Source organism: Bombus flavifrons, chromosome 13 (genome assembly GCF_040668555.2).
Source record: "Bombus flavifrons isolate JBK064 chromosome 13, iyBomFlav1_principal, whole genome shotgun sequence".
Taxonomy (NCBI): domain Eukaryota; kingdom Metazoa; phylum Arthropoda; class Insecta; order Hymenoptera; family Apidae; genus Bombus; species Bombus flavifrons.
The window spans coordinates 9417634-9430480 of record NC_138454.1 but is presented as its reverse complement, the minus strand read 5'-3'; the positions used below and the strand labels follow the sequence as shown (position 1 = coordinate 9430480).

At 38.2% G+C, this 12847-nt stretch overlaps 2 protein-coding genes across 5 annotated transcripts in view; one reads left to right on the top strand and one right to left on the bottom strand.

The window, feature by feature from the left end:
* The window catches only part of LOC138186288 (uncharacterized), a 356044-nt gene that overhangs the window by 267164 nt on the left and 76033 nt on the right, over nucleotides 1–12847 (top strand). The window lies entirely within an intron of this gene.
* The window catches only part of LOC138186276 (zinc finger protein 541), a 589272-nt gene that overhangs the window by 572314 nt on the left and 4111 nt on the right, over nucleotides 1–12847 (bottom strand). The gene's annotated exons all lie outside the window — the stretch shown is intronic.

Below are 12847 nucleotides of genomic sequence, written 5' to 3'. Positions count from 1 at the left end.
AACGTGTAAGACGAGATAAAAGTATCCAAAAGGTAGAAAATAAAATACCTGGCGTCATATTTATCGATATTAAGTATTCCTTGGAAATATTTCGAGGAAAGATCTGCGGTCTAAGTATGAAATCCGTTACCACGCGAATAATTACCTTACGAATAGCGTTAAAACGTTCGCTTGCAGTTACTATGACTCATTAGTAAAGACACTGCACCGGTGAGTGACGATCGGTGTCGGTATGTCAAAAAACCGGTTGCATTTAAGTCATGCGACAATGAATGAAAGAGATAGCGATAAATTCAACTAACCGTTTTTGTCCAAGATCATTTCAGAATCAAACAAACCACGGACAGTGTTTAAATTGAGAACAGAAAGCACGTTCTTCGATGGTGGAATACGTAATGAGAATATTAAACCTAGAAAGGCTGATCATTAAAATTTCCACCATTTACCCGGATCAAGGTATTTTAATCGATTTAGAATTTCATGCATCCGAATTCATATTATCACTGTTAACGGTACGGATAAAATAATTCATCCTATTCCAATTCCATAATTACTATTCCCTGTAGAATTATCTATAATTAACGCGATGCGAATTACAATAAATGCAGTCGCGATATCGGTAAATTATGAAACAATACGCGGATATATTAATCACAAAGAAAGTAAAAGATTGAAACGTTTCTCGGTTGCAACACACCATATGATGTTTCTATTGAAAGATAACACCGACCGATCAAGTCACATTATCTTGTCAAAACAAGAAACACGTGTCGGCAATGCACGCGCACAAAAGATCCTACCCCAGTTGCCAACAATGTTCAACAGCACGCCCTACATTCGCCACCGTATTCCCCGATATCTGTAATTTTTAATTCACCCAACGCATTTTTCTTTCTTAATTACCTTTTATTTAATCGCCGCTGGTTACCACGTGGCCTGCATGAAGAAAACCCGCGCGATGTTATACGGTTTCAAGGCAGAACTCGGACAATACCCGACAGTACGCGCGGTAAAAAAGAAATACCGTACGCATTGTAGAACGCGAATGGTTCGTATAATGAGACTTGGGATGATAAAGAATCCTCCATAGATCACTCGGTCTCCTTTGCGTTCGGCTATTTCCAGCGGAGCAATGCTCGGGATGTGCATTTTCGTAACGTGGCCCGATTCATCCGGCGGACACGTGGACAACGCTCGAACAGGTTTATTAACATGATTGATGAAGCGTGTCTAAACGAGGCAGCAGAGTCGGCCCGAACAAAGATCGTGAAACCACAATTCGCCCTCGTATAACACGCGAAACTTTCCAGACTTTCATGTTCGTCTGTCTTTCGCCTCCATGTGGCACGCGATCCTAACGCTGAATCACTTTCAGAATCAACGTTTGCACGTTTACGCGTTACGTTCGTCGGCATTACACTTTCACGGGGCGTCATTCAGGGAACGTCTTTACTTATTCACACGGGCCTTCCCTCGCAGCTATTTACGACAATGGGATGCGAGGGAATTCATGCCTCTGCTTTACGACTTGCACAGCTTTCGTGAAAAGCGGAGAAAGATGCAGGCGACGGATGGAAAAACCAGCGAAACGAGATGGCGTACACGGTTTATCGGGAATCGAGAGCGATAGAGAATCCAGAGATTAGATCGATGATTCATTCGTAAGAAATCACTCGAGTGCTAATGGATTTTTATTATTAGGCCACGATCGAAACGGATTGTTACTGTATCTTACGGAACCACAATGATTTTTCACGGTCGAAGGATGATACGATCGATCAATTATCGTAACGTTTTTCTTTATTGCCAACTCTGGGTCTTTTTAAATATTTTGTAAAATTATTATGTACAGATGTGTGGATCGTTGGACGAAAGTTCAAGTTTCTATGTTTCTAGCGACTTTCTGTAGAGATACGAGGAAATTCTTGTTCAGGCGATTATTTTCCCTTATTAATCCCTGATTTGGAAGATTTCCAATATAGTGGATCAGTATTGACAAAAATAGTTTGTATCACGCAGCTACATTTTAATTTGTAACGCAATTATTCGAGACGTCTTTTTTCATCATAATCGTTATTATCGACTGTTTGTTTTGTTAATCTGTAAATTGAAGCAGTGTTGCGCTACGAAATACCTTTAAGCTTCCAGCGATAATACTTATCGGTATCAAGCTTACGCCAGGAAAATATTGCGGATATCGATTTTATTTCGTTACATAAGATCAAAGCTGTAAGAAAGATGAAAGATTTATCGCTTGCAATAATAGTCTCGGTTGGATATTTAAAGCTGTTAAAGCGTTGCTCAACAAAAAAACCTCCCATTACTTATCTTTCTATTATATTACATTGTTACAAAAAATGTTACGAGATATTATTGATATATCGTTAGATAATACTAATTTAATAGTTCAATTTACACGAACCTGACGATCGAACGAACGTACGGTAAAAAAAGATTATGAAATACGATGAATAAGATGCGAAACAGAGAATGTATATATTGTTCGTCTTAACGATTATACCTTTAGCTAAACCCGACAAGTTCTTTCCATTCTTAGTTATTTTATACGAAAATATTGCCTTTAAATTACAATACGACGTTGAAATAAAAAAAAAGAGCAATAAAAACGTACTTATCATGTTTTCCCTGTAATCTTCGTACTAGCGAAAATTATTCGTCTGAACGAGGATAAAAAATCGCTTCTTGGAAAAATTATTTCTACGCTAAATCAACGATTGTCGATATTTTCTATATCCCGCAAGACGTACACCGCTCGAAGCGAAATTATCCTCGATTCCGGTTCGGAACTTAGCCGGCATTTGCATATTAATCACAAATTCATCGAGAAGTTATATTCTGGGCCGAGCTTACGCGTTGCAGATTCGCGTAATCATATTACCTTTATCGCACTGTTAAGCTTACTTCTCGTACCCAGGGGAACGGCGGGATACTTGGAGCAACCGTAGCAACGGTAAGGTAACTTCGTCAAACAAAAAGCCGGAACGAGGCTCTCGAGAAAAACGATACACGGAGCTGTGGCGCCGCACGGAATGCAATTATCCCGCTAACGGCGAAATAAGAAAGGATTATTCTGCTAAACGTTGCCGGCAAGTGTAGGTAAACATAATTGCGCGATATTGCTCTGCATGGAAATCGCGAATCGTTCGAATATCGGCGCACGATTCGAGGAGAATCAATTACGATCGAGCGCAATGTGGTTGCTGCTTTTAATGGAAAGAACAGCACAGAAAACTTTAATTTTCTTACGCAGATGCGAACACAGCGACTAGTGGGTGACAGGTGATCGTTAGCTTGAATAGAACGAGCGACCTGATCTCGCTTAGAAAACGGAAAATTCGGGAAAATAAGAACGAAGAATGGAGATCTACCTTTGCCTTTGCAGAGGATGATAACTGCATATGAATTAAATAAATTGAACGATTAGATTAGATTAGATTTTTGACAACGACTATCTGATCAATTAACGACAAATAATTTTTCTACAACGAGCCCAATTTTAAGAATTACGATCGATTCTCGTTTATTATTGATAATTTTACTCTTTGTTGTATAAATTCGTGGACATCTTTACCAACTGCTTCTCTGCAAGATGTAATTTGAAAATACTTCAATCCTCGGCCAGTGTGTTATATTAAATCATTACCGTACGCTCTCGTCTTACGAGTTTGTCATTTTTAAATCATTAAGTCTTGTGTGTTTTTCATTTCTCGTGTCAGAGTGGATCCGATCGATAAAACGAGCTAATAAGAAAGTAAACCGATACTGAATAAAAATAGATAAAGCGTAGAAGGAAAGTGGATACAGAATCGCGATGAATAATGGTACAAAGTAATACTCGTGATCGATTTCTATTGCAAAACGAGGTGAGCACATAGATATCTTGAGGGATCACGACTCATGACCTTTCGATACAATAAGCTGCAACAATAGTCGGTCGAGTACATGGTCAACCGAGATAATAATCTCGTACAAGCAGAGAAAATGAGACCAAACTATTTATGGAAAACAAAACCGAAGAGCTCGATAGCAATGGTATCTAAAGTTTCTTTCCAATTGTACGATAATATAATTTTATATTTATGTATAACCGTAAGATTAATCAACGATACTTGAAATACGTCGTTTTCACTGCAACGATTTAAACGACTTAACTAATTCCTTCTTTATAAACCTTAAAAAAAAAAAGAAAAAAAAGAACAAACGACTGTCTCTACAAACAAAACGGTGAACGATTACTTATACATTCCCGTTACGTTATTCTCGTGAAACTTGTTTGCTGGCCAAAATTGCATAAAACGGGGCCGATCTGGCAAGCAGCAGCCGGTGGTGGCCGCGTTTCGCTAAACAAAACGCGCCTTCCCATATGGATCGGTGCACGTATCCGTGAAACAGCCTGCATCGTAGGGTTTTGTTCATATAACACGGTTTTTCACAGTTCGTAAGGAGAAATCCGGCGCGAGAAGACGCGAAACGTATTCGTTCACGAAGGATGCGTTTAAGCTTTACGGAGCTTTCAAGAAAATTGAAAATTCTACGGGACGGCGATATAATGTTTCTCACGCTGTGCTTCCTCTCTCTTTTTTTGTTCTTCTCCTCGTCCTTCTTTCGCCACCGACGACGGATGCCGGTAATCGTCGTCGGAGAATGTAAAAGTAGGCGTGCGACACCGCTGGCACGAAAGTTGACGCGAAAAAAGAGATTGCATGGAGGAAACAAGAACGGCAAGGGAAAAATAGACGAAGAGGTGGAAAGCAGAAGAAGAGCAAAAGGAGGAATGGAATTGGTGCGCGTTCCGAGGGATCTTTAATAGAAATTACGGTAAATCACGGGTCGACACGGGTGCAAAAACGGAAATCAAGAGAACAAGCCATTCTATCAACACCCGAGTGATATATAACGGCGCGAAACTCAAATTAAATATCTCATAATACTGTGGCTCACGTGTTCACCGAGTATAGGTGAGCACATGTGTACGTGTATTTGGCCGCACTCGAGAACCGGCTGGCTGCGAGCCAAACTTTCCCGACACGCCAGATTTGATGCCTAAAAAGGATCGTAAATTTGTCTCATCGCGCGTTCGTCCCACATTCGCCCTGAAATTCGCGAAATAAATAGAATTTTCATGGTTTACGACGATCCCCGTGAATCCTTATAAATTTCCCCGTTATACGTCATGGCTGCATGGTTACGTCGAATTCATCGTGCAACGTCGATCTCATGCTCTGACCGGCTTTAATCGCATTTACTTCGATTCCGCAACGACAGCACGGATGAGTGCTGAGAAATATCGTTCCGTGTAATATGTGGCTCCTCTTTCAACCGGTACGTCGGAAAAAAATATTTGAAAAATGAAATTTTTACGTTGGGCTTTGCGAACAGGATTTTCTTTTTAATGGAATTTCATAGAACGCGACTAAGCCTTATGTCGCTTAATAGATTTCTTTACTTACTTCGAGGTAGTTTCGATTTTATAAAGGAGAAATATTCTTTAATTTTCAACTTCTTTATGCTGCTCTCATATTACCAACATACATTCTATTGTCGATCCCTACAATAGAAGGAGACAAATTTTAACAGCGATTGGCTTGAAATGGTAGCATTCGGCTGTAATCGAGTTTCGTAACGTAAAGATTAACGTCGTTGTGGAAATGAATTATTTTTGGAGGTTCGTGGCTGTAAAGTAGAAAATGAAAGATCTATCGACGATTAAAATCGTAATTATCGTCCAATCGTAACTCTGTGAGTAAATTAAACAAATTTTTCAATCCGCGTTTCATCGGGAAAAAAAGAACACGCTGTACTGGTAAGAATATAAATAATAAATGGAAAAAAAATACGTTGTGTCGCGGTGTACACAGCTAGAGGTAAAAAAGAATATTGAGCATTTTTCATAGCGACGACATTAATCGCCCCCCAAGGCGACCACTTTCCGTTGTTATTACGCCCCTGAGAAATTTACTATTCCTACGAAGGCGATATCACGAAGTGCAACGTTTTATTATAATTTATAACGACCACCCGTTGAACTGGTCCAGCATTCGAGAAATAGCTTAACTGTGTGCGAATATTAAACACGCGTGCATTCGTCGCTTGCATAAATTAACGTGAACAATAAAACACGTGTATTCTTTTCTCAACAAATTTGACTACCATATGACGAGAAAATAAAGAAAGATCCGTATGAAAAAGCTCAGAATCTGCACGATATCAATGCAAATTATATTCTTCTCTAATTTCTGTAGTATACTTCTGTCCAGCACTTACTTATCTCCTTGTCCTAATCGATTCGTTGTACTCTGACAAAACTTTATAGCACCTATGTATGTGGAATTATATACAAATATACAAATAATTATATACAAATTATATACAAATTTCTTCCATCTTGATACGATAATATTACGATATTATTTACATTTTTCGACGATATATAGTTTACGTGACTTTTGATCAATAAATTAAATGTAATTCCTGCGCGATAGAATCACCTGCCGTGCCGAATTCCTACCAACACCCTCGTCTTTCCTTCTCAACGTGCAGAAACGATATTTCCGAAAAATTCCTAAAATTCTGGAAAGGCGCGATAAATATCGAGTACGGCAGTCTCGTGACAAGCCCAAACAGATCGCATTGAATTTCAAATGGAGAAAAGTGCGATCGGCCGATGCGCGCAACTGCGCCTCGAATTCGCTTTTGATTATTTAATGCTGCGAAAAGCCTGAACGTACAAATCGCCGGCCAGAAATAAGGGAGCGTGACGCGAATCGCCATCGACGAGCCTTTCCGATCGAGTTTACAATTACGCGTCAGCCATCCCGCGTGGCGCATTATCGAACCTCATAACGTACTATACCGCGTATCGGCCGTTAACGCCACGCCGCAGTTCGTTCATTAATAACAGAAACGTTATTAACGACCGGTCGTGCGGGAAATATTGCCGGTAATCAGTGCACGGTTCGCGTTTTCGCGGCCGCGCGATTCCTACTTCTCCCGATCAAAATTGTACCATTTTTCGTTCCCTTTGTCCAGGGAATCGATCGCGAATTAATCCGATTTGTTAACACCGGAACCACAGAGTGATGGAAACGACCAATTGGGAATTTTTCATTTTTTTTTTTGCGGATTTGAATGATCTTTGACGAAGTATATGATTTTATTAGTAGAGCCTGTTCTTCTCCTTGCGTTGTATACATTTTTGTATATATTTCTCGATTCGTTTGATACAAATTTAATATTTTTATTCGTCGATGGTAGAAGTTTGATTAGAAAAATCTTCTTTAATCCCCCCACGTAATACTCTGTACGAGCAGACTGTGCACGTTTACGCGGTTACATATGCATTCGCTATATGTATACAGGAATACGTACAATGTATATGAACACGTTTTCTGAAAAATGAAAATCGAAAATCAGATATCTGTAATGAACGAACATAAAGGAAATGAAATTACTGTACATAGAAGCGTACAGAATTTATCGATATTTCATTACTTCGAATGATCATTTCGTTAGCTTTGAACGCTCCAGTTACGTATATTCATATTAATTAATTGAAACGTCCCCTGGCTAAAAGTATGCTACTGATCTATCTGATATGGAGCCGAGGAGATATTTACCGTGAACGTAGTTTCTTTTTCAAGTTTCCCATCAGTTAGCTGACATACGCGTATCCGTACAAGTCCGCTGAATATGCGTAAAACGTTGCAACTCGCGCGATCAAAGAATTAAAGAGAGTAACGGAGCACGCTACGATTCGCTCGGCGAAATTCCTCACGGCGGGTCGTTAGAGTGCAAACTAGGGAATACGTAGATTTTTTTAGCGAAACAAGCATCGTGCTGCGGTCGAAAGGGAAGGAAATGTCACGATCAGGATATTAGCGGGCTCGAGCATTGTTTTCGTTCCATTCGGAGAATCGGTGAAATTTCATTTCTGCGCAGGTCGATGCTTCGTTAAAATCAACCGATACTTCGCGGCGGTACAATCGAACAATTTACATTTCAATTAAAAGGGCCTCTCGCCGTTCGAGGAAAAACGAATCGAAATAGAATGGAAGCGCCCGGCCTAAAATGTTCCTCTGCTCGCGAACCTTTTAAATCGATCCCGAACGCAACCCGCAACGGGACAATAGACGCACAATTATCAAACGATGCGCTGTTAATTACAGCTGTTAAAAAAAAAATGACGCAGATAGAACGGGGAAGAGAGAAACGCGAAAGGGAGAGGGAGACAGGGACGGAAAATGAGTCGCGTGAACGAGCTACTAATTACGATTTTCGATCTACCAGAAGAGTGTAATAAATAGAAAACAAGTGCGTGCTAAAAGCCTCCAACTGATGGACAGCAGAGAAGACAGGGACGTGGGATGTGGGTAACCAATTTCACGAAACAAATTTTAATTGCAATTACTTCAACGCTACCGCCAGTAGAGCGTGAACCACTCTCTCTCTCTCTCTGTCTCTCTCCCCTAACCCCTGTTTCCCACCCTCTCGTCACACGGTTCCCCTGGTGAAGATAGACATCGAAACAAAGGGTGCCTCCAGGGACAAAGGTGTCCACTCGGTAATCAACGTGGCTACTATTGTTTATCGTGCTTGTCGTACACCGAATGCATTTGTTTACAGTAAATTATTAATGGTAACATGGGAAAATCGAACACTAATCATGTCACATTTCGTTAATTACGGTGCAGGTCTACTTGAAAATTGATACTTCACGTTGGATGCTTGTTTTATGATAAAACAATGTGAATACGTTGCTCTAAAGTAGACATAATTGAAACTGATCATTAAAGGCTACGTTATGATAGAATTATTAGTAATCGTCTATAGTAATTATTACAATGACAAGAAATCTATATACTTTGTCCATCGGAAAGCAACAGGAACATAATGATATATTTATATACTTGTATTTCGTTTTAAGACGTATTCATTTCGCGTTAACTCGTATTCATAAGGATATACATAGGTTCTGAAGATAGAATCTTCGTATACTTGATATTCAAAGTTCGAAATTGACCAGGGTACCGGTTCGAAACGAACCGCTCAAGCAAACCCTCTGAAAAATCCCGAAACATGCAACGTGTTTCCTATTACCTGCGATAAGAGAAGCAGATCGACGATAACCCTCGATTCGCTAAACTGGATAACTCGTATATAGCAAGAAATCACAGTGGCGATCGTATCGGAACAACCAAACAACCTGTTTTACGAGAAACGCACGGGGAGAAAAAATTTTCGTAGGCCGTTTACTCGCGATGCGAGAAGCAGATTGTAGATGCACGTTCGAAATAAGACAGCAGCCAGGGAACAATAGGAAGTACGAAGCCGTAGAGAGCTTCTTAAAATCAGCCGCGGCTCTGATCGACGAACCTCAGCCTTTTGTTCCGGTGCATAGAGGATGATTGTAGAGATGCGTAAATGTTAACGTCGAATAACGCACAATGCACGAATCCCACGCGTTTCACGAGAGGAAAAGTATTATCGTGGCTGCAAGAGTGTACTTTAGATTGTCTACCAAAAAGGAATCTTATGACATGATAGATTATTGCAGTGTCTTAAAGTTTACCGGTGGGTGGTCCAAAACACAGTGCTATTCTATTGAAACGATTCCAGAGGCTCCTCAGTTACGCGGTATACCGTGTTCGGTCGAATAACGTGTAAAAGTGAGCACGTGGTGATTCCTTGTGGAGAAATAGGAAAAAACTATATGATCAAATTTGTTCATTCGTCGCTTGGTTTTCGAGAAATTCGAGTTTCAACGTTTATCAAGTTTCAACGTTTCAACATGGCTAATTCCGGACTGGTAAAAACTAGGTTATCGACAGAAGGTCATTCTACTTGCGAAAATAAGTCGAAAATGTAAAATAAAATTATTTTCCGTTTAAAGTTTCGCTTTTAAGAAGATAGAGTTTGAACCTGTTTGGTTAAAAATCAGCCTGGTACATGCGTATGATAGATATTTAAAATTATTTTTCCTGGAAACAAAGTATTTTGTGTAAAAATCTTATTCTACGTTTTGCACTTATTTTCACGCGTAGAATAACCTCCTGTCGATAATCTAGTCTTGACCAGTCCGAAATTGACCAGTCACGATCAACTACACGTGATAAATTTTCAAATTCGATTTTGTCGAAAACTAAGCCGAGAATAAGAAAATTTTTATTTCTATTTTTTTCTTATTTTTCTAGGAGGAATCATCGTCGTGCTCGCTTTTACTTGTTATACGACTGAACCCTGCATTTAACATAGAGGATGTTACGTAAAAAGGATCTCAGATTTTGCTAGCACGTAGCAATTTTCGCAAGAAAATTAATTAGCTATAATAGTAGACGTAAGTATTATATGTATAAGAACGATGAAAATTTGTACGTGTTTTATAATGGAAGAAACAGGGTTTCTTCTTTAAAACATATGATTTAAGTGATACAGATTTTGATCGTGTAACGAGGAAACACTTTTAATTGGCATCATTCACAGCCGGAACTAGAGTAATTAGAGCTGCATCGATTCTCAAGCAAAGCGCACTAGAATGAGCTAAAGGTCTATCATTTTCCGAAGATTTTTCAAATATTTTCAATATCAATTCGTGAAAAAATCCAAAATTTTCTCGCAAAAATTGAAAGTTGGAAAATATCAAAAGAATGAATTTTAAGATCCATAGATATTGATTACACATTGTTTATCTATCCCTCTCGATGAGCACCGTAAGCTTCCAAAATCTCAAACTCTTTTCTTCTAACATCTAATTTATATCGTTGCTCGTAAGAAACATACGATTAATTTGCTTCGAGAAAATGGTATCTTACTGTCAGATTTAATTGTACGACGTTATAATTTGACCGTTGTGTTATTCTATGTTTAGGACAAATTACCTTGGGAATAAATCGAACATAGTAACAGGCAATCGCATGAAGCAGACGAACCGCAAAGGGTTAATGTATCGAGGCAACTGCATGAATAAGTACGGAACACGGTTTGTTGAACGCATTAATACATTAATATGTATATTCGCGATGGAACGATATTGCTGCGTTAGTTAAGTCGTCTACGATAATTCTCCGTATTTAAAGGAAAAAAAAAAGAAACCTCATTCTGTACTTCGTCCAGGCCGTGATAATAAAAATCATGCGACAGCGATAGGAACGCGTTTTGTAACCTACCTGACGATGCAATTAAATTCGAACCGGAGAAGACGATAACTGACCAGAAATTACGGAACGTTCGTGTTTGCATGTACAGAGGTTCGTGCAAATATAAACTCTCTTAGGTACGTACAATCGGGTTCGTACCGGTCCGGCTTCGCGTTTACCTATTCAATATAGTTGCCACACCGTGGGCGAGGGACCACCCCGTTGAAATCGCTTATAGAAACTGCGATTCGACGTGGAACCAAACGAACGATCCCTCTAGAAAAAGTTTTCACAGCCACGTGTTGATATAACATTAAGTAAAGAGATATCGAGCGGAAATTATCGAACTCAAAAATAAACTCGTAGTATCGAAAGTGCTTCTAGGAAATATTTCTGTATTATTAAATTTATGTTTTATACACGGTAGGGGAACTAGTATTTATATTTGATACGTAAGTAGACTACGAATATTTAGAGAAATTCATAACCTTCTGAATATATAACATATTGAATATATAAAATATAAAAATTGTTCGAAGGCTAAGAGTGATTGGTAAGGAAGTTGCTATTGCATTTTTAATTTGATTTTGAATAAGTTTTCTAGAAAACTTTCCATTACCTTATTTTAACTGCCAACGCAATTAGTAACGAATGTAATTAATTCAAATGTAATTGGATATCTTAATTAGAGGACATAAGTACAGTATTGTTAAGATATTTCACAAAGTGTAGAAAACATTCTCAAACGCTGCAATCGCCATTCGTTGAACGCAATGTAGGTTACAATTTACGGTTAAACGTGAGTCAACAGTTCAAATATACCTGATTTTACAAAAGATGTTATATAACTATCAATGTGTTTGAAGGTAATCAAACGTCGATAAAGGATAAAAAGTACGTTGCTTGCATAACAATGCAGATCCACTGTTATTTAATAAAATATACATAGGTAAGATGTACTATAGTAATTAACCTTCGAATAATCGCGTTTACGATCGGGTATAATTGTATACTATCGAACGTAAAGTATCTTTGTTTATAGGATCGACTTAGATAACTTCTTAAAAATCACATACTTAGATATTCGTTAAAAGTAATGGGACTTAAGATTTCTCTGACTCAACACTATACTATATCTGTTATTATATCAATATCTTCGTAATAGTGTATCATTAAATTGATACCTTATTATCAGCATATTAAGGTGTAATTAAATTGTAATTATATAATCTCATGTGAAAAATTTCCAGCCAATTATAGTACGATTATATATTGATAGAAAGAATCTTTGAAAATAGAAGCCTGCTACATACAAGTACAAAAGCATTTTAGCTTGTAAAATGTCCGATGAAATTTCTCTGAAGAACAAGTTTTTAAACGTATAATTATGATTAAAATAGAATTATAGTTTGACCAGAAATTCCTTGCCAACCACTGTCGTTACTAAACTAATTTTTTAAAGAAGGAAATCATATTTCATCTACAAGTAGGTCAGTGATCTCTTAAACTACCTATAATTTACCAGGCAATAATATGTAATTAGCAAATTGATAAGTTCCAAGTTGTGGGTTATACACTTGTCTTTTATAATTTCATAATTTTCTATCAAACAGAATATTTAGCTAACTTTACAAAATCTTAACTAAACCAACAAACAATAATAACGATATTGGTAACTTAAAACTTGCGATTAT